This window comes from Diadema antillarum, unplaced genomic scaffold, assembly GCF_040938485.1.
Source record: "Diadema antillarum isolate AM-2024a unplaced genomic scaffold, OU_Dant_1.0 scf00000014, whole genome shotgun sequence".
Classification (NCBI taxonomy): Eukaryota; Metazoa; Echinodermata; class Echinoidea; order Diadematoida; family Diadematidae; genus Diadema; species Diadema antillarum.
Window position 1 is genome coordinate 7,167,692 of NW_027270903.1, and position 22,945 is coordinate 7,190,636.

General features: G+C 37.3%; 1 long non-coding RNA gene across 1 annotated transcript; it reads right to left on the minus strand.

The window, feature by feature from the left end:
* Nucleotides 1–387: 387 nt before the first annotated feature.
* On the minus strand, nt 388–9,529 carry LOC139723175 (uncharacterized). Its single transcript, XR_011710333.1, has 3 exons — nt 9,468–9,529; nt 6,038–6,211; nt 388–419 (listed from the first exon to the last, which is right to left on the minus strand). It is a non-coding gene; the product is annotated as an uncharacterized lncRNA (long non-coding RNA).
* Nucleotides 9,530–22,945: the final 13,416 nt, after the last annotated feature.

The following is a 22,945-nucleotide window of genomic DNA, read 5'->3' on the forward strand; positions in this document are numbered from 1 at the left end:
TCCTCATATATTTGGAGAGAAAAGCTTATATGAAGTGAAATTGATTTTTCCTTGTACTGCTAACCAAAAAAAAAAAAAAAAAAAAAAAAAAATGGGATTTAAAAATTATGATATTTCAGAACGTTTTATTGTCTTACCGTTGCTTCTTGGACAGTAAATCTTTGTAGCGTTCGTCCTACCGATGTCGTTGATACCGGTGCAGGAGATTTCAACGCATTCACTCGGAATGGACGCAAGGATCAAGGAAGGGGAGCTTGAAACTGACTCTATGACGCCATTCACTGTAATCTCGTATATTCCCACTGGTGGAAATGGTTGGTCACGTGGGTCGACATGACACGTGATCCTGAGGCCATTAGTTTCTTGTCCGTCCTCGTTGTCAGCGATCTTTATCAAGATGATATTGTCTGCTGGAGGGTCTGTCGAGAAGGCGAGAGTTAGAAGTAGACGGACGATAGAATTCATCCTCATAATTGTATACGTTTTCATTCAACGATGTTGATAGAATACAGTGCATTGCATAATCAAAATGTATGATCCAATATTATTAGTTTTTTTTAAGTTAATCCAGAAATTATCCATTAAATTGTCATCGGCAAGTATTGATAAAGCTTTAAAAGCATGTACGTAAAATCTGCTCATCATAGACACGAAAAATTATTTCCCAAAATCGACAAAGCTTCCATGCATGTTGCCTAACTAACAGCCAATATAATTTTGGTGTCCGTTCTGAACACCAAATTCTTTATTTTTGCATCATGAAAATAACCATTAGTATTATTATTATTATTTTTTTTTGGGGGGGGGGGGAGGGGGCTTGCTTCTTAAAGGGTGTGTACAGTTCTGGTAGAGGTGAGGATTTAGCTTTTATCGTTTTGGGAGATATTCAGAAACCACTCTATGAGATGTCAAAGAGCATGCAATTCTAAGGGGTGTCAAAAGTTTATTTGATGAAAATCGGTTTTGAAATGGCTGAGATATCCAACAAACAAGGTGAAACAAAGCGATCCTAATAAAAGGCATGGCCTGTCGCCTTTTATTATTATCAATTTGTTGGATATCTCAGCCATTTGAAAACCAATTTTCATCAAATACACGTTGAATCCTTCTTAGAATTACATGCTCTTTCATATTTCACAAGAGGTTTCTCATTATCTCGCTTAGATATGTTCAAAACATGAATCCCCACTGCTGAACAGTGCTTGCAGCGCTCGCGTACTTCTCTCGCACGCCAATGCATGTAGAGCAATATCGACCGTAATGCATGCTTCGGATGTTTGACTACTATAGTAGCCACACAACCAGATGGCAACCAGCTGCATGCAACCAGGGAGGTGCTCTTCCCACCTCCTTGATGCAACACAGTCTGTAGGGCCATGGACGTAGGCGTGAACGAGTGCACAATGCCGAGCGCGATACGACTCACGTCGAGCTCCGCATGAGTTACCCAAAGATCTAGATAACAAACGAGTTCGTTAACAGCCTTGTGCGAGTTTCAGTCGTAGGAATTGCAACACATTTACCCTCTCCATATTGGCAGTGATTTTGCTCAGTTAGTATATAATTCGTTTGCCTCCAGAAAAAACAAAAGGAACGGGTGTCGATTCCCATATTTTGCCATATGCAAGTACCTCCTTTAATCTAATGAACATTGCTTTAGATTAATGGTTCAGACCTATTAACCAGATTTCTTTTTGTTTTCATGGGAGATGTGCAAAAACACAAGAAAGTTCACCTGTTACCAAACATACATCAATAGATTAATAAGACAAGTTTATTCGCAGCCAATTTTATTGATACGCAACATTCATCTCACGAACAGAAAAATGGATTCTTTAATCCCTAATTAAACAATCCCACAGAAAAGGCAAGACATTCTAACAGTTTGACAGAATAGTACGAAAAGATTTTCACTTTTTTTTTTTCCAGTGAATAGGACCTACTTGGAATTGAGTACTGAAACGGATATTGTACCTTACCAAGTCATTTTCACACGTTGGTAAGAATGTATAAAACCTGAAGTGTGCCGTGATCCAGAATGAATTTTACAACTGTATTTATGCGTCTGTTATGTTGTTGGAAAATAACGTTGCTTATCATGTCATTGTGCTTAGTAGGGGCCAGATATGAAGCCATTAACTTGACAAAGATGGAAAAAAAGGTGAGCAAAATAAATAGAACTATCTCTACGAAAAGGAAGGGCTGAACTCATTTTGATTTCTGCAAATATGAATGGTGTTTAAAAGGTAATAAAATATACAAAAGAATTTTTAAGAAAAAATGTCAGGAAATTATTCAAATTGTCGGCATCATATGCCCAATTTTGTTTGAACTTTCAAAGGCTACAGTATGTTAACATCTGATAGACCTGGGATTCAGAAGTGCTCTGATATGTAGGCCTATGTTGCGAGATTTATAGTTAGTAAACGTTGGGTTGTCTTCAATTAAAGTACGGTTTGCTTAATCTATTCCTGTGAGGTAACTGAAGTTAAAAGGTTAAATTTCCTTCAATACGAGATGAACTTTCAAGTTTTCAATCTCCGCCTATGGTCCTTATATAACCTTGCGTTTCTGATAATGTTTATTGTTTACTCTCCAAAGGAATGGGGTTAGACATAAAAGATGATATTCTATATGATCGATTGGAATTATGGAACATAATTATGTTATTAGAGTCCACAAAGATTGTCATAGAGACACATACGGAGAAAAAAAAACTGTGCTTGTTTGTTTAACCTTGTTTGCTTTGTTACTGTTTTATGTTAAGGTTTTTAACACATAATGTACAAAACTGATCTCGCGGAATAAATTTATTCAAGTGAATAAAACTATTATATTCACCTTTATCCAGCAATTTGTTCTGAATAGTGTTTTGATAGTTGTCGCATGTCACAAGTTATCCCGGGTTACATAAAGAGCTGTCACTATACCTTGCCACTACAATTCGACTTCTGTGGAAACCGTTCTTCGTTATTCTGCCAAGTACCATTATATCCCCCCCCCCCCCGAAAAAAAAACGCGCAAAAAGCGCGAAACCGAGCGCTTTAAAAGTTCAATCTTGTGCAGTGGATGAAGTTGGGGGAGACAAATCATTTTGTCCCCCAAGCAATTCCCGAGATGAGGACAAATCTCGAACTTTCTTTATGGAAAATTGGACAACTACCGCCAGAATTATGCACCGGATCGCTGAATTGCAATCATAAATATGCAAAAGTTACTGGGTACCTTTCGATAGACTTTGTACACTTTTGAGATTGACGTTTTATTTCCTTATATTCATCAAAGAGTGTGCAGCAGATCTTTCAGTTACAAAAGCTCCCTCATATGTCGAGAGGGGGAGGGGGATGGTTCCCCAATAAAAGTATTGGGGACAAACAGATCATTTTGCTCCTCCTCGTAACTCCCGAGACGTGGAAATGTTCTTACTTTTTTTGATAGAAGACTGTCTAAATATTTCACCCAAAGATGGCTGAATTTCAATTCTGAAAATACAAAATCTCCCTCGCGTAAGAGGGGGATAGGCCTAACCCCTCCCATACCCTCCCCGTTCAATCATTTCTACTTAATACACTTTAGATTGACAGATTTCAAAATGTTTCATCTAAAGTGTGCACCAGGTCTGTTACTTCGGTTTAAAGAAATGCAAATGTTCCTTGGGTGGGAGGAGATATCTAGATACTTTCAATTAACGGAGGATTCCCCCCCCCCCTAAAAAAAAAAACCAACAGAATACACTTCTGGGATTGAAATTTACTCAGATTACATCATAAATGTGTTTACGAGATATTTGTTGCTGCCAGTAATTGCCAGCAGTTGCGCCCGGTGCGCCCCCATTTCTTAATTTCCCAAGCGAAAAAAGTACAGCTACAAACGGCAGTTTTTGGACTGTAAAATGTCAAAATTTTCAAGCTCACTCGCTTCGCTCGCTCGCATTGAATCGTCATGCCATTCTCCTGATGTTGCTGCCGGGTAATTACCAGCAGTTGTGCCCGGTGCGCCCCCCCCCCCCTTATTTTTCAAAGCGAAAAAAATATAGCTACAAACGGCAGTTTTTGGACCGTAAGATGTCAAAAAATTTCAAGCTCGCTCGCATCAGGGAGGTGGGAAGAGAAACACCTCCCTGCTCGCATTTAATCGTTATGTCATTCTCCTGATGTTGCTGCCAGTAATTGCCAGCAGTTGCGCCCGATGCGCCCCCACCCCCCTTAATTTCCTAAGCGAAAAAAAGTACAACTACAAACGGCAGTTTTTGGACTGTAAAATGTCAAAATTTTAAAGCTCGCTCGCTTCGCTCGCTCGCTCGCATTTAATCGTCATGCCATTCTCCTGATGTTGCTGCCGGGTAATTGCAAGCAGTTGCGCCCGGTGCCCCCCCCCCCCCCTTAATTTTCAAAGCGAAAAAAAGGTAGCTACAAACGGCAGTTTTGGGGCTGTAAAATGTCAAATTTTTCAAGCTCGCTCGCTTCGCTCGCTCGCATTTAATCGTTATGTCATTCTCCTAATGTTGCTTCCAGTATTTAATTGCCAGCAAATGCGCCCGGTGCGCCCCCCTTAATTTCCTAAGCGAAAGAAAAATATAGCTACAAACGGCCGCTTTGGGACTGTACAATGTCAAAATTCATGATCGCGTTCATGATCTTCAGTGTAAGAATTAAGACAAGAAGTTTCTCTAAATGATACCATTTTATAGGCAAAATTGTTCAATGATAATCTACATAAAATGTACTGCTATACCTTAAACACGTTAAACATGTTGAACTGTTTCAAGTCGATAGAACACGCAAAAAAAAAAATGAATCAAATTGCACCATTTACAACATCAATATGCAAAAAGTTCTCACTGTGGGAGGGGGAAACCCCCCTCCCACACCCTCCTCTCTTGCTCGCATCTCTTCCTCGCATCTGACCGCTCCCCCTAAGATCAAATCCTGGCTACGCCGGTGATGGGCCCCACTATTTAGTAGGCCTTCACAGTGATGTCGCACAGGCCAGGGAGGTGACGTGCACAGGCGGAGCAAGAGCTGAAATACCACGATGTAGTCATTCAATTATCTATGAATATTTCTTTTTCTTACTTTTTTTTATAGGAAAATATCCCAAATTTCACCAAAAGTGTGCACCAGATCGCTGAATTTGAGGTTTGAAAATGCCAAATTTTCCTCGTGTGGGAGGGGGATTATCCCCCCACACCCTCCCCCAGGCCGCTCCGCTCCCTCGCACAGATATTCAAACTCAAAGTCCCTCCCCTACCCCCCATCATTAAAACGGAACGATGCCCCTGTGATGATTGCTTCACTGACTTAAATCAAGAAAATTGAAGAATACAATTAATAGCTACAGGAAAATATCTACTACGTTATTCAAGAAATGAATATCCTTATTAGCATTTTATTTAATCTATTTGGGCATTATTCAGGGCTGCGCTGATACGTTTTTGAAAGGGGGGGGGGGGATCGCCTGTCAGTCAAGAAGAAAGAACATCAAAAGACAAGAGAAACAACAACAAAAAAAGTCTTCATACTTTTAAGGTCTGATTTTCCGCCAAAAGTCGGCTGACAAGAAAAAAAAAACAAGAACAAAAAGTCGTCATATTTTTGCTGCCACTTCCCTCCCACTTTGCATGGAAAAGAGTGGGACATTTGATCCCTGTGAAGTGTGTGTGTGTGTGTGTGTGCCCCCCCCCCCCCCCCCCCCCCCCCCCCCCCCCCCCACCAGGGCTGCGCCGGTCCGGTTATGGGTTTGTAATCGTGGTGATGGTGACTATCGCCAATCATCCCCCCCCCCCCTTCCACTCCTCAGTACGGATTTACGCCGTTGACTGTACAGTCCCTTTAACATTTTTGGGATCAAGGACATTCTTAATAATTGCATCATATGCATTATCATCTTCTCACGAAAGTTATGTCGTCTCATAATCATCGCATGCCTGGCAACCTGCATAGCTTTCAACAATACTCCGAGAGAACCGAACAAGCATGATATCATTTGGACTTCCGCGCAGATCCTAATAGATCAGATATTGAATTAAATTACTTACGCTGAACTTCTAAGGTTCGGGACCGTTCACTGCCGATGAGATAACACTGAAGTACGCTCCCATTGTCAGCTGCGGTAGGAGTGAACGTCAGCTCGCTACTAACGTTGTAGTATCCAAAACGATTGATACCGTAGGCGAGACCAGAACTAGCCGACTCGACAGCATTATCGCTTCCTTTAATACATGAGAAACAGAGTGGGAAAGAAACCAAAAAATCGAAATGAGTTTGAATAACATTGGAAGATTTACTTTGTACATAGCTAATCGTTAGAAGATATGTCAATGCCTATTATCGAGCTTTCGATTAAGGACGAAAGAGAAAGAGGAAGGGAAGCATGGCGTGAAATCATTCTGTGCATTCGCAAAACCAAACATTTCTCAATCCTGTTCATATTTAGCTTCCGGTCTGAATAACAAGACGGAGCAGCTACCCGCCACACATTTAGGTATAGAGCAGAAGTGCGCGTGTGACAGCTACGCATTTTATGTTAGCCTTTATAATGCTCGCCGGATAGTTTAGTTGGTAGTTTTTCTGTTCTTTTAGTGCAGAACAAATTTTACAATGACACATGCTTCAAACAAAACAGCTCGAATTTCTGAGGTTCATGCCGTTGAGAAAGCATCACCGCGTACGTCGTGAATGGACAAGTTGTCTTAACACACTCGTATGAGCCAGGGTAGCTTGGTTTCAAAATGTTATGTATTGGGAGTCGTATTCTGAAAACGTTCAAAGGAAGATTTTCTCCCTATTCTCAATCAGGAATTTTTCCCCAAAAAAGTACACCGTATTCTAAAAATCTGTCTTACTTTCTTCGTAACCTTTTTTCATAACTTTTATTTCCTATCAACTTTGCCTACAGTGAGGAAGAAATTGGAAAATATTCTAATGAGTATGATATCTAGGAAGAAGATAATAATTTCTGACTTAGGAGGAAATTGGTACACATATTCTAGAATGCACTTAATTGGAAATGATTTATGAAAGGCTATGAGGAAAGCCGTTACCCTGTCCTAAAGTCCGTTATTATAATAATCAATGTAAATTTAAGGAATAGCGAAATACAAATAAAGGCAAAACAATGAAACATCATGCCAGACCTTTGATTTCGCCGAATAACAAGTTAACGTATTATTCAGATTTGCTCTCTGGTTGTTTCAAATATAACAAAAACTATTAACTTCGATTATATGAATAAACTGTACAGGTGAATCATCGTTTAAAAGTATTCCTGTTTATTATTCAATTCATTTAGATTATTTTCATTCATTTTGTGTTAAAATGTTTTTGTCATATGATTTTTTGCCAGAAAGTTTTTCTTTTTTTCTTTTTCCACGGACAAAACAAATAGTTACGTATTCGGTTGTGTAGACCGGCAGGTCCCATTCAGTGAATTTATGTTTAAATGGTGTTAATGTGTTGGCACACATGTTTTATGGAGTTTGGTTGTTTGTTTGTTTGTTTGTTTGTTTGGTTTTTTTTCAGGTTGTTCAAACTGCATGAACAGAGCTTTGATACCTGCAAGGCAAACAGCTGTTTGCCAATGTGTTCTCTTAAATCTTTTAAGAACACAAAGAACAAAGAAACGAACGTGTTTTTCGGGGTTTTTTTTCGGGGGGGGGGGGGGGAGGGCAAAAGGGCCAGAGTGATGTTCCGTTTTGCTACCCTGTAGTGATACGAGGCCTTGGGTAAAAGGGCCGTGGTGAGAAACAAAGAAACAAACCTAAAATAATATTAAATTTTATTCAGATAATGAAACATTTTGTCTGATGTAATCAACGTGGATGGGTAGAAATATGCAGCCACAACATATACATCAAAAAACTCCGAAGAACAATTCCAAATCCCTCTAGGAATGACGTGCCTCTAAAGCTAAGGGGGCCGTCTCACCCCGCTTCCTGTTATGTATTAAAAGTCCACGCGACTCTTTGAAGAAAATGATGATGTCAGTTGCTTCTTTTATTAACTATTGAAGTGGTATACTCTAAATGTACAGATCCTTCGTTTTTATACATTACCGGTACTTGATAGCTAGACAAGAATGAATGCCTAAACGAAGTATTGATGTGTGCATATATTTCTCTGAAAGAATTATCCGCGTAGGTTCATAATTAGCGTTTTCTTGTTTCTGTACATACGCACAGCGAACAGGCGCACTATGTATGATATAGCGCTGGCCGCCGCGCTGCCCTCGGGCGCTGGCCCGCTGGTAGATCGTGTAGCTAGCTGGATGTATCCAGCCGGCGCGCCAGCTGCCGGCCACATACCGTCAATGTACCACACGCGTGTAGTTGTATGTATAATACACTGACTAATTTATTTTTGCTTGAAAAAAGAATGAAAAAAAAAAACCTCCACAATTTCTGCACTTCTCTTTTAATTAATGTTTCTTTCTTTGTAAGTAGTACATTTTCAAAACTGTATCACGGGTGAATACAAACATGTGTTTTTAACCAGACGTCATAATTTCACAAGGATATTATGGCATTGGTTTATTTTGCATAATACCAAACAAAATTTGTAATTTTATTTGCTTTCATTAGAAAATGCAGTAGGCGGGGATAAGGCTGGCCTAAATTTTTCCAGGGAACACTTTCAGAATACCAATTCTGTCTTTCATAGGCACTTCAGAACTTTCTGACTTAGAATTCTAAAATAAAACAGGAAGCTTTTCAGTATAGTACACTGTACTACCCTAGGACTCGTACCCGACATCGCGCTGGGCCGGGCGATCATTCTTTTACTTGTACTACAGGACAAGTTATAGTTTCGTATCGCCTCGTATTGTGATATTTATAGTAAATTACACATTTACAAACTCGCCCTCAATATTTCACAACCTAAAACAGATTGTCTGAATCTCGTCAAAGTCTGGTAAAAGTTGAATATTTACTGTTAAGACACTTTTACCCATTTCGAAATAATTCGATGGTTTGAATCGAAACTCTGCGCTGCACTCAAACAGTTGGCCGCGGTATGGTAGTGTACACGTACACGGCAGCGTAGTACAGTCATTTCTAAATGAGTCTAAAAGTGAAAAAAATTAACAACAAATATTCAACTTTTACCAGACTTTGTAGACTCAGTTGTAGGGACTTTCGTTTCAAATTTGTGTGGCGATGCAAACCACACTACACAATCACTGTGCCTCCCGCTAGATTGTGCATTGATTTAGACGTACAAGCTTGTACATACAACACTGTATGAATTGGCTTAAGATAAAGAGAGAGAGAGAGAGAGAGAGAGAGAGAGGGAGAGAGAGGGAGAGAGATGAAGAAAGAAGCAAAACTCGAGCGAGAGACTTCTTTAATTCAATCTTAAATCATTCTTTTTTCATCTTAGATTTTTATTTTAATATTATTTTCATTTCTGTAACTTGGCCTGAGTTACTCAGTACATTATGAAATACGTGAATAAATGAATCAGACTTACGGTCTCCTTCACACCTCACTCCGGCGTCTCTACTGTGAGTACAGAATGAGTCATGACATCCCCATGGACTACGAAGGCAATGACCCAGAGAGTTTTCCGTTCCATCACAGAGAGCCCTGTAAACCCAGATTGGTCCAGATCCCTGCCCAAAGTGCGATGACCCATAACGAGCTGAGGCCGATGAGTAGCCGAGATCTCTGCACACCACGTGCGCGTCTCTCATATCCCACTCAATGTGACACACCGTGCCCCACTGCCCGTTACACGATATCTCAACTCGGCCTTCATTTTGGGTTGATCCACCAACCAGCCTCACTGTAATAAACATGAGATAAAAAGATAAATAGATAGATAAATGGCATTTATCAAAATCACATGATTGGCAACCAAAAGGTTGAATTGTAATATGAGTTAAATAAGTAATTTCATGACATGGTTTGATACACACAACTATTTGTAAATAACTACATATGAACACAACACTCGAAAGCAAACAAAACCCTTCACACACACAAATCTTAGACACTATATCATTTTACAGCAATCCAGTGCAGGCTTATCATATTCATTCAATTGCGAATATCTTCATATTCACACACAATAATCTGAGGTTTGATGTTGTGAGTGTGTCGTGTGTCTTCAGGTCGATGTTTAGCAGTGACATCTCGTAGATCACAAACGACGCCTCTGACACGAACAAACAGAGAGGTCTTTTTTTTTTTTTTTTTTTTTTATTCATGTTCCATATTCCACATTTCATACAAATTATATATTCCATTTGATTTTGAAAAAGAAATGTTTTTAACACAATGGTCAGTTTGAACCAAAATTGCACAAATGGATAAGGACGTATAATTGGCGTGTAATATGAGGAACCCACTAAAAAGCAAAGCTTGTAGGATGTGGGTTCCAAAAATGTAACAGGCTTTTAGTACAGTATATCAATTTCAAAAGTGACGTAACATGCAAAAATACAAGATATCGAGAATATTATAAAGTTTACGGAATGCACAAAGTATAGTATTATGTTTTTGACTAAACCTATGGTTTAAATGCTATAAAAGTAGCAAGTTAATCAAACTACTGAAGTCATCCGAGCGAGGCATCATTTGAGTATGCAGACATTTCAAATGGTTACGGCAAAATAATTAAACATAGGATTTTAGAAAATGGGCTTTGAGATTTTGCTTAAAGGAACTTAAAGAACTTGATTGCAACCGAACCGAATCTAACTCATTCCAGAAAGAAGGGCCGGTCGATGTTATTGTCTTGAGGGCTAAAACTGTACGAACAGGGGAAAAATGATAGGATTCACTGTGTCTTGTAGGGTAAGTATGAATATCATTGTTTTTAACAAACATTGTGGAAAATATACATGGAAGATCACCAGTATTCAACTTATACATAAAAATTCCAACATGATACAAATACAGATCAGAAAGTTTTAACAGTTTACTTGAAACAAACAATTCATCAGTGTGATCAAAAAATTGTGCACGATTTATAATCCGCAAGGCCTTTTTCTGAATCAAAAATAACGAATCGATTTTAGTCTTAGAGCAATTCCCCCAGGCTAATATTCCGTAATTCAAATAAGGTAATAATAAAGTTGTATAAAGAGAATGCAATATTGGCTTTGGGAAGAGATATTTCAGTTTGTGAATGACTCCAACATTCTTGCACAACAATTTGCATAAATGATCAACATGTGCCTTCCATGAAAGGTTACTGTCAATATAAATACCTAAAAATTTTGTTGAATCTATTTGGTTTAACTGTAGACCGTTCACTAAAACTAAACCTGGAAGAGATTTTATTGTGTTACTGAAGACCATATAATTGGTCTTATTTATGTTAAGCGACAATTTATTTGCCTGAATCCACTCAAATACCAGCTTAAGTTCATTATTCAAAGAATCGAGCAAAACATACGGATCTGAGTGAGAATAAAAGAGACTAGTATCATCTGCGAACAGAAGAAAAGACAGCAGAGAGGATGAGTTCCGGAAGTCATTGATATATAAAATGAATAAAAGAGGACCTAAGAGGGAGCCCTGTGGAACACCACAACAAATCGAGTTTATTTCAGAGTCATGAGTATTTATGGAAACAATTTGAGATCGACCGGTAAGATAACTTCTGAACCACTCCAAGGCCTTTCCACGAATACCGTAATGATTTAGTTTATACAAAAGAATTTCGTGATCTATTGTGTCAAAGGCCTTGGAGTAGTCCAGAAACAGACCGACTGTATGCGACTTTGAATCTATAGCTCTTACAACTTTCTCAACTAGTAGTAATATAGCATGGGTGGTTGCATGTTTTTTTCCGAAATCCGAATTGATTATCAGCTAAAATATCACATTCGTTTACAAATTTGATTAAACGATTATAAACCACCTTCTCAAGTAATTTAGAAAAGGAGGACAGAAGCGATATAGGTCGATAATTTCCTAACTCATCCTCTCTGCCTTTCTTATAAATCGGGATAACTTTAGCAATTTTCATTTTAGTGGGAACAATACCTGTTAATAAAGATAAATTCAAAATGTGAACTAATGGTGATAGTATTTCATTTACAATACATTTCATAAGGTGATTAGAAATCCCATCATGACCTGTACTCTTTTTGGGGCTAAAAGAATTGACAATATCTACGACCTCTGTTTCAAGTACTGGGAGAAAAAATAAAGACTGTGGATTGGAATTAAGTAGATAAGAATGAAAGGGTCTGTGTACAGATGAAATGTTGCGGGCCAGATTCGGACCAATATTAACAAAAAAAGAGTTGAATGCTTCCGCAATTTCCACATCATCTGTTAAATTCTTCCCTTCACAAAGGATATTATCAATAATACCCTTATTTACACGTTTATGAATAACACTATTTATTACTTGCCAAGTTGATTTTGCATCTGACTTGTGCTGTTGAAACAAAGAACAAAAATAATCCTTTTTTGCTTTACGCAATAGGGACGTAAGAGTATTCCGATATTTAATGTACTTTGATTTATTCAAAGCTGTATTACATGATTTATATTTGTAAAACAGAGTATTTTTCCTATTTATGGATCTGAGTAAAGTTTTTGTTATCCAAGGTGAGCGCGGAACTGTTTTGTAGTTTCCTCTTTGATTTCTCAAAGGGAAATGCAAGTGATATAAAGGTACCAAAATATTCATAAATCTGTCATACGCTTCATTCGGATCATTAGAGTTAAAAACCTCATTCCAATCAATTTCGGATAAACTTTGTTTAAACAGCTGGATATTATGATCGGAGAACACCCGTGATTGCGATAAATTTTTACACACCTTTTGTTTATACGATTCAGGTATAGTAGAAATTGAAGAAAGTACGGCAACACGTCAAAACTCCATTAACATTCTGACACCGTCCTGAAATGAGAATGAATAACGTACAGTTAGACATTTAAATCGAAATAAGAAAGTGAAATAGTAATCTCTTAATTGTTCTCTTCTCTATAAAACTAACTTGTTACAGACCTAATGTCGTATGAATGATTGTGAGAACTTATCGGTAGGCGGTAGATTTAGGCCTACATTACAATTAAAAGTTTCCTTTACGCCCACAATAAACCCAAAAACAATAAATCCTACAAATATAATGTTACTGTCTACAAAATAATAGTCAAACCACTTCCCTTGCAGTAAAGCAACATAATTTTCGGGTTTTTTTTTTGTTTCATTTCGCTTTGATCAAGAGACAATGAAATCAACTGAACGTAGTGTTTTGTAACTTGCACATGCTGAGGCTGTAAACAACATAGACTACTGGAGAACTAACTGTTATAGTGTACGATGTAATTATCCGGCTCTAACTTGCAACCCCTTACCAATAACTAACCCTATTAAATGCTCTATCAACTTTAACAATCCCCCTTATTAGTTACACGTTAAATTTCTCACGGCTATGCCCTCATGATCACGAGAGCATTTCAATGATCCTTCAATCCCAATAGCTTAAAAGTTCACGTAACCTTACAATTTCTCCAAACCTGCCATCAACTTTGGTCTACATTATCCCACCGAATTTCTTTCGCCCAAGCGTCTTTCAGCCGACTCTACACTACGCGCACAAAACTATGCAACATACACACACTACGCGTGACTTACACTGTGGATGAATACTAGTAACACGTTAGTAAATGCCCAATACCAAGACAGCATAACATACAATCCCACTGTAGCTGCAGCAGGAGCCGATAACTGACAGCTAAAATTCTATCCTAAGAATAAACATTGTTTATAGTACTATCGCCCTCAAACATTATACAATGAACATGCACTGGTAATCATATCTTAATTGCCATTATAATACCCCGAAATACAGCTTTAAATATCACTTTACATTAGGCTCGACTCACCATCCTGCTAGGATCTGGGAACAAACAGAGCTGCCTGATGATGATCGATCGATCCTCCCCTGGCCCATACCATCATCATATCGCATCGAGATTCGCGCTTCGCGCGAGAGCCTATGGGAGTGAGCCCTCTACAGTTGACCAGTGACTGCAACAGTAGCACAGGGTGATACTACTAAACCGTATTTGTATAGCGCATATCAAAAAAAGGAAAAAAGAAAAAAAAAGATTGATGTCTCTATATGAAGAGTTTGTTTGCAAAAACCGATAAGTCCATATTTGCCAAATGGAGATATTTGCGATTAAAGGTCAAGAAAAATAATGAGAATAATAAGAAAAATTTTGCTTCTTTTGACCATAACTTATGTACCTTTATATGTAGTGACCAATATATCATTTAAAAGGTATTATTTTGTACTTTATGACCGAGACCGTACTTCAAAATCTTCAAAAATGGACTTATCGGTTTTTGAGAACAAACTCTTCATATGCACATTCAAGGAAGGAACTAATAGAAATTGGGAAAATAGACATGAGAGAGAGAGAGAGAGAGAAGGAGAGAGAGGAGACAAAACAAGGCAAAAAGTGACAGAGCTGCGACATACATTGTACATTGTAAGCCTATAGTCTACGGACATGTTTAAAAAAATGTGTTTTCAAAAAACGCTTAAAATCATTTACTTTGTCGGTTTGCTTCAGATATACGTGGGTAACTTGTTCGATAACTCCGCTGCCAATTGAAAAGATCTTGCGCCATAAAACTGTGCTGATATTGTAGGAGTGTACAACAAAAGTTTTTACTGAGAGCGAAGATTTCTTGCTGGACAATATTAACTTGTTATCAGCTGTTCTATTAGATTGTATGTAGGGCCTATTTTTTTTTTTTTTTTTGCAAACACATAAATACCATGATTGAGATCTTGAAATAAATTCGTTGCTTTACTAGTACCCCCCCCCCCACCTTCTCTGACAGATCTTCAACAATCATGTACCATGTAGTACGCTGCAAGTCCCAACTCCATCACAATAAAGAAGAATCTGAGGGACAAAAAAAAAAAAAAACACCAAGGCACATGCTAATATTCCTATTCATTTTTCAAATGTACTGTGAATATCATGCATATAATACAAATCAAAAAGTAAAATCAAATTCTGCAAATTTTGCATGATTATTAAATCTATTTGAAGAGTTTGTTCGCAAAAACCGATAAGTCCATATTTGCCAAATGGAGTTATTGGCGATTAAAGGTCAAGAAAAATAAAGAGAATAATAAGAAAACGTTTGCTCCTTTTGACCATAACTTCAAAAATGTACCTTTATGTAGTGACCAATATGTCATCTAAAAGGTATTATATTGTACTTTATGACAGAGACCGTACTTAAAAATCTTCAAAAATGGACATATCTGTTTTTGCAAAGAAACTTTTCATTTGTATCACGTAACAAGTGCATGGTTTTCAAAGATGATATATGACCACATTATGGCTTGGGTCGTTCTCAAATTCAGGGTTTCATGATATTGTTGATAACCACAAGAGGAAGACTTGATAGTTGCGAATATTATGAAAAAAATAAAAGACAAATACGTCTATAATATGCTACCAACTTAAAATACATAATACATGCATTACATTAATGGGACATTTATTTTACAAAATATCATTTATACAAAAAACTACTATAGATCATGTAGGCCTACGAGTAACATAACATTGACAGGCTCATTTTCAAAATTAAACCAGGTATATCACTTGCGTTACAAATTTGCACAAGTGAGTGCCCAGTCCCATAAAACGTACATGCTTGTCATAAGGTTTATTCCCTGTTGCACAGACAGATGAAGTAACTACCGCAATAGCTATGAGCAGAAAGTCCTAAAGGAGTAGTAACTCTTTTCAAACTGAGGTTGTCGATGGGTCAAACGAGAAGTTCCAATATGCAGCCTATACAAAAATTTTCCAATTATGATCATAAATGTGACCTTCCATCTCACAAAAAAAATAAAAAATCGCCGCACCCTGATTTGGCGCCTGGACTCAAAATAAGTGAAATGGGTGAACTTATAGTCGAGCTCCTTTAATATTTTCAGAAAGAGAAATTCTTCTCTGTAATTATTTTAAGGTTTGAGTTCGTAAAACGAATGTGAAATTGTTTTCAGCAGTTTTTACGTTACTATTCTTTTTTTTTAAAGAATGGTGTAGACAGTTATGTCTTATAGACATGTCGAGACTCTTTTCCATTTCACGAAAACTCTTTACTCATGAACTCTTCACTTGCAACTCTGATAACTTTTGAAAGGATAGAGCTACTGTATTTAAAGTTGTAGTATATGCATCCATGAATACAATGTGCTTAACCAGTGTGGGCAATTTCAGCTTAATCTGATAATTCCTTTATCATACTTATCACAGAGTTTAAGATCCTGTTTTGTTATTTTTGGTCTCATTAATTGCACCTCGTGCAACATGGTGAGATTAAGCACTAATAGACCTTAAACTCCAAAGATTTTTTTTCTCAGTAAAGACTTTTCCAAAGTGTGTATACTTTCTCTTCATTATCTGAAACATCTAGGTCGGAAAAGAGCAGTTTTACTCTCAAAAAAAGAAATCAAGTGAAAATATTCACTCTTTAAGGAGTGAATACAAAAAAAGAGTGAATTTAGAGTAAAATTGGAGTGAATTTTGAGTGAAAATGTTAATTTTCACTCATTTTGGAGTGACCTCAGGGATCAGTAGAAGATTTCGGAGTGATACCTAAGGTCACTCTAAAACGAGAGAAAATGAACATTTTTCACCCAAAATTCACTCTAATTTCACTCTAATTTCACTCTTGTTTGTATTCACTCCTTAAAGAGTGAATATTTTCACTCGATTTTTTTTTTGTTTTTTTGTTTTCAGAGTATATATTATGCCTCAATTTGAAGCTCAGAGTCTGCTCTTTCAGAATCTGCCAATGTCTGGCCACTTTTAGTTTCTTTTTTGGATGCATGCATGGATCATTATGTACCCCATGATTAGTTTGACTGTTTGGAATTGTTGTTCTTTTTCTTCACCCTGCATCGAGAATGCTGACCTGCCCTTCGCTCTCTCTACTCCCCCCTCTCTCCCTCTCTTTCCCTACTGTATTATCATTCTCCTCTGTGTGTGCACAATGTATGTGGATGTATGCATGTGTGTGTGCGTATGTGTGTGTATGTGTGTGTGCTTGTGTGTATGTGTATGTGTATGCGTATGTGTATGTGTGTGTATGCGTATGTGAGTGTGTGTGTGTGTGTGTGTGTATGTGTATGTGTGCGTGTATGTGTGTGTGTATGTGTAACTGTATGTGTATGTGTATGTGTATGTGTATGTGTAAGTGTATGTGTGGAACCGTATGCTTCATGTTACCATCCGATTCGATTGAATGAAAACTGTATACTTTCAATGATTAGCTTGTACGGTACATGTATCGTTGTATTGTGTTATAAAGCCATGTATAATTAATGTATTGCAGTAATGTAACGTACGTGAGGGGACTGCACTATACAAGTTCGCTTTTTAGCAGCCCCTCAATTTTCATTTCCATGAAGTTCTTTTAAAACCAATATGTATTATTATGTTCCAGGATATGAAATCATTTGAAGTGTATTACCTGTGTATATTGATTGGAAATGAAAATTAAAAAAAAAAATGCATGTGAACATGCATGTGTGAAATGAAATGAAATAATGAGATAATAAAAGATGTAACAGGAAAATCACACAAAATGTATAATATGTCTCCTGTATTGCAAAGCACCGTCCAACATGATAAGAATACTTCTAACCAATGATCAAAATATTACAATAAAGTCTCATATAAATGCTCATATTCATTACTTGCAACATACTAGCCTAGACTACTATGCCAGCAAACTGTGGGTATATAAGGTATTAGGACCAGAAGACACTAGTTCAGCATTGCTAACAACAGAGGACCTTGGTCCTTCATCATTGTGTTAATTGGTGGGAAAGGCTCACCCTGATAACGGCTCTCTTTAGGGAGAAGAAAAAAAAACGTTAAAGGAAACAAAGTAAAGCAAAGTAAAATCAAACAAAACGTTGACAGGGTAGCAACGTAATCCGTGAACTAAATATCAATATGAAGAGATTGTTCGCAAAAACCGATAAGTCCATTTTTTAAAATGAAAATCAATGTATAACTGTGATTTAAGTAATTGCATGTGGGACCGATCTGAATATATGAAATTTGTTTGCAAAAACCGATAAGTCCATTTTTGAAGATTTTTAAGTACGGTTTCTGTCATAAAGTGCAAAATGATACCTTTTAAATGATATATTGGTTACTACATAAGGGCACATTTTTGAAGTTATGGTCAAAAGAAGCAAAAATTTTCTTATTATTCTCTATATTTTTCTTGACCTTTAATCGCAAATATCTCCATTTGACAAATAGTATGGACTTATCGGTTTTTGCAAACAAACTCTTCATATATTTTGTAACAAAACGAAATTATATCTCGAGTAATTTCTGTTTATAATCAGTGTTTTGTTGTAAAAACTGATACATTCCATTCCCGTTTAGCAAAATGTTTAGTTGGAAAAGCCGATTAGTCCACCTTAACCAATCAACACGTCGCATCATTGTGTCCAATTATTTCAAGCGACCTTAATGATTGCACATATTATATAACTGAAATTTAACTATCTGCAGCATACTCTAAACTGCTGAGGCCATACAGATATAGGTCTAATTGTAAATCGTGGTATTTCTGCGTCTGCGTCTTTTCACTGTCTACTAATAGTTTATGGCGGTGGAACTAGCAGGGGAAGGTGTGGGATGGAGTTCTTCCTCCTTCACGTGGAAGTTTAGAATTGAAATTCAACGATCTGGTGCACTCTTTTGGTGGAATTTTGAGAAAGTTTTCAATCAAAAGAGTAAGAAAAATAAATATTGAGTGATATGGTATCCGAACGGTTGAGTATTAAAATCATACGGTGCTGATAAAAGCGCAAGCGCTGAAGCCCTCTTCAATGACAAAGGCGCTCTCATATAATGCAGGTGTGCTAGTTCCAAGATTACAAGACTAGTGGATAACCCATTGTGGACGGGCTGATTTTGTTACAACGCGGATTTAGACACCTGCCCGAGTATACTCGGGACTCGTCTTCAACGGGTTAATAATACAAATTATAATGATAACAACAGCAGTAAAAAGTTGCGCATTTACCCCATTTCCCAAGTTATAAGTATATGTCTCTTGATAAACATTTTGTGACACCGTCCCATCAGAGGCAGAAAAAAAAATCGTTTTTATTTTCAGAAATATGGATATTATATACGACGTGACAATGATGAAGGTTACAATAATAATAATAATAAAATAATGATGATAATAATAATAATAATGAGAAGAAGAAGAAGGAGGAGGAGAAGAAGAAGAAGAAGAGTGGTAATAAACGAAAAAAGAATGCCAGTTACCAATGATGAAAAAAAAAATCCCCCGTAACGGGGCGGGGGGGGGGGGATGATTATACATGTCATCCCCAACATTATGAGCTGGGGGATGCACACACATCCCCCCCCCCCCTTCCCGCTGCCTACGCCCCTGACAACACCAAAGTGTGTACCAAGCTTCGTAAACATTTCGCTTGAAAAATAAGGAACATTTCCGATCCCTGATAGTTATTTTCCCGATCTATCGCCGTAATATGCTGTCACCATGGCAACGCAGTTTCTGACACATTAAGAAATGTGATTTGCACAACTTTACCCAAGACCAACAACAACGCAAACTTGTATCTACGAACTTTTCAAGGGCACATACATCGTGTCTGGTGCCATTTAAACTAATGGAAATATACAAATTAGCTCACTGTGCTAATTATGATATATTATTTAAGACACTCTTACCATTTGAAAATATATAAAAATAGATGCTATTGAATGGACACCTCGTCATAGAAACCTAATGAAAAAAATAATTTCTTCTTATTTTCAAGATTCCTGCATTGATATGCCAAGATATAGACCTACATATTGCGCTAAGTATAATTATGTGCTATATTTAAGCGTTTTACTGTAATTGCCCTATAGGTTGCCAAGGTGACAACAAACCCCAACAAATTTAATGCCCATCTACAATGTAAGACATGAAGCAACCAAAAAAAAAAAAAAACAACAACAACAACAAACATTGTCATTTACGACTTTTCCAGATCAAATACATGGTATATGGTGTCATCTAGTGCAATGTGTACTATTGTACATATGCAAATTAGCTTATTATGCTAATTATGCTATTCTAGACATGCACTTGCAACATTTGGAATCGAAAACAGGTGTTATTTCTCAGATTAGAAAAAAATCTTGCATAAAGTCGTGTTATCTCTGTTTTCAGTCTTCCTGTATTAAAATTAGCAATTATAATGCACATAATGCTGATGACAATGATTATGCTAATTAGGATAAGAAAAAAAGATGCCAAAAAGTTGCGAAGATGGCAACCAAACTAGAATACCCCTCTAGAACACGAATTACTAACCTTTAACAACTCTTCTAGGTCACATTTTCTATACGTCGTCTAATACTCTATGCTCGCAAGAAAGTGTCGTTTGTATTTTGGAACACTTCCAACTACTATAGTATTTAAGCCGCAAGTATACTCACCCGCATATCCGGGACACGTATTCCCACATTTGTCACCGCAGTTAGTACAGAGTGGTCGCTATGCTCTAGAGTTTATTCGTCTCACAGCACGTACTGCCTTTGGCTATGTGAATACAAAGTTAGTAATTGACAGAAAATTTCACACCCTCAGGAGTTCTTACAACCCGGATAAGATCGATAAAGAATCAAACACGATGCTCTATATCCTTCACAGAGTGCTTACTTTAATCGGTGTTAAAATTCTACCCTTCCCGACTTGCATCACAGTTGGTAAAAGTTGATATCCGATCTCAAACTCCATTACTTTTTGTTTTGTCATCTGTGTTGAATGTCTTTGTCATTAAGCATGTTTCTACGTGTTAAAACTGTTATTACCTTCTAAATAGTTTCCATAGAAAATGCATAATATAGATATTACACACATTTTTCCTTCTAGTCTAGGATTGTGTGTGTGTGTCTGTGTGTGTCGGTGTAGAAATCAGTTTTGACGTATAGAGACGATGCGTTTGCACAGGGACAAGAATTTTAATTATAACCCTTACAACTACAGGGCAGAAATCTTATATCTTTTTTCAAGAGTAATTTCAATTTTATATTCGATTTGGTGTGTCTTTAAAGGCACAGCCAGTTTCCGATAGTTATTTGCATTAAGGACATACCTGTCACAGGCTCTTTTGTATCTTAATTTGATTTGACTATTTTTAGCGGTCAGCCTAGTGTAGTTAGAGGGTCCGTTATAAAAGCCTCCAGTTCTGCCATTTGTCTCTCTTGGAAATATTTACCACCGTGCCTTCAAAGAATCAAATTTATGATGATATTCGGTTGAAGTTTGAAAAAGTGGACTTAGTTCTGCATTGTGATACTTTGCAGGATAGGTCGCTGCGTTAATCCAACAGATATAGTGTTAGTAACGATGAAAAAACGGCTGGTTTTGGTGTCCTGACTTGATTGTCGGTGAAAGGTCACATCCGATCGTGCTGCTCATAAGGTATAGCGCACTCTTTTTTTAGTGTTATGTGTGGACAGATCGATGAGGAGTGGGCATGGACAATACGTTGATATGAGATCAATGCACCGTCATTTATATTGTCGTATACTTTTAGAAGCATTTTGAATATTGATTAGCAACAACTAACGACAACTTTCATAGAATGAATTATTCCTTAAGAGACACGTTGTCAGTGTTTATTCAAGAATAAATAGAGAAAGAGAAAAAGTTTCCTGTAAGTTTTAAAGCTGCAAATTGTTTATCTACACTCTATTATGATATAAGAAACTTTACAACTTGGCAAACCACGGCCACTGGGACTTTTCTATCGGCAATTGTTGCCTGGTCTTTGACTCGACATAATATCTTTTGTTATCTGTTTCTGAGAAAAGACGAAAACGTCTGCTCATTTCATCATGGATTTGGAGCTATTTCTTCGCATCCGGTAAAACTATCATCTTTATAATGGCCTAAAACGATTCGATGAACGTTTCTCACTTACTTTCTTGCAGAAAAGTTAATGACTGAGGGTATTTGAAGTTTTTGTGAACTTTCTATTCAAAAAAGGTGCAGTAATCATCGCTTCGACTGATTTCGCTGGTGGTGGTGAAGCCTTCTTTGATTTGGACGCCGTTCAAAAACCAGGTCAGAGCAGCCGAGCCGTGGATGTCATTTCCTGAGCACACTGCCGTGACTTCACGGCCAGCCCGGAGAGGCGAGGTAACCTCGAGGTTCATTGTCATTGCAACTGAAAGAATGATAACAGAAAATAAGAGGAATTATTCTGAGTCTTGAAGAAAATATTGAACACACACACACATGAACACACATACACGTTCACGCTCGCGCTCCGCACACAGACACGGATAGACATAATGTATCAGTGTCGCCGTCAATTCCATCAATTACTTATTACATACAATTTATAAGGGGAGTATAGTGGTCAAAATAATGTGGGCTCCAGAGTAAACAGATTTAAAATGAGTTTAAACACAAAGTATGGATGGAAAATCGTTGCAATATTGAAAATTGTAGCAATAATATATGGCTATAAGCTCGGTCTTTTATCACCTTACTATACTCCTATTGCAATGCCGACTTCCCACTTTTAAACATTGAATATAATAGCTCTTAACATCAACATCAATCTACAGAAAAACGAGCGATTCAATAATGAAAATTAATATCTAGATTAAAACGATCGTACTCCTTACCACTATTGTGAATATTCATGAGAAGAATCCCGACCTGAACCATCACTCGGCTGTCAATCATTTTGATGAGATTTCTGAAAAACATGAGAAACCTGCTGGATAGAATAAATGCAATAGGCCAGTTACCATGTTATTATACCACAATGTAAGGCATTCACAAAGACGTAGGCTTTACTAACAAATCAGTAAAAACATTCAGTACTAACCACGCACAATTTTGTTGTATTTAATTGTAGTGATTTGGAA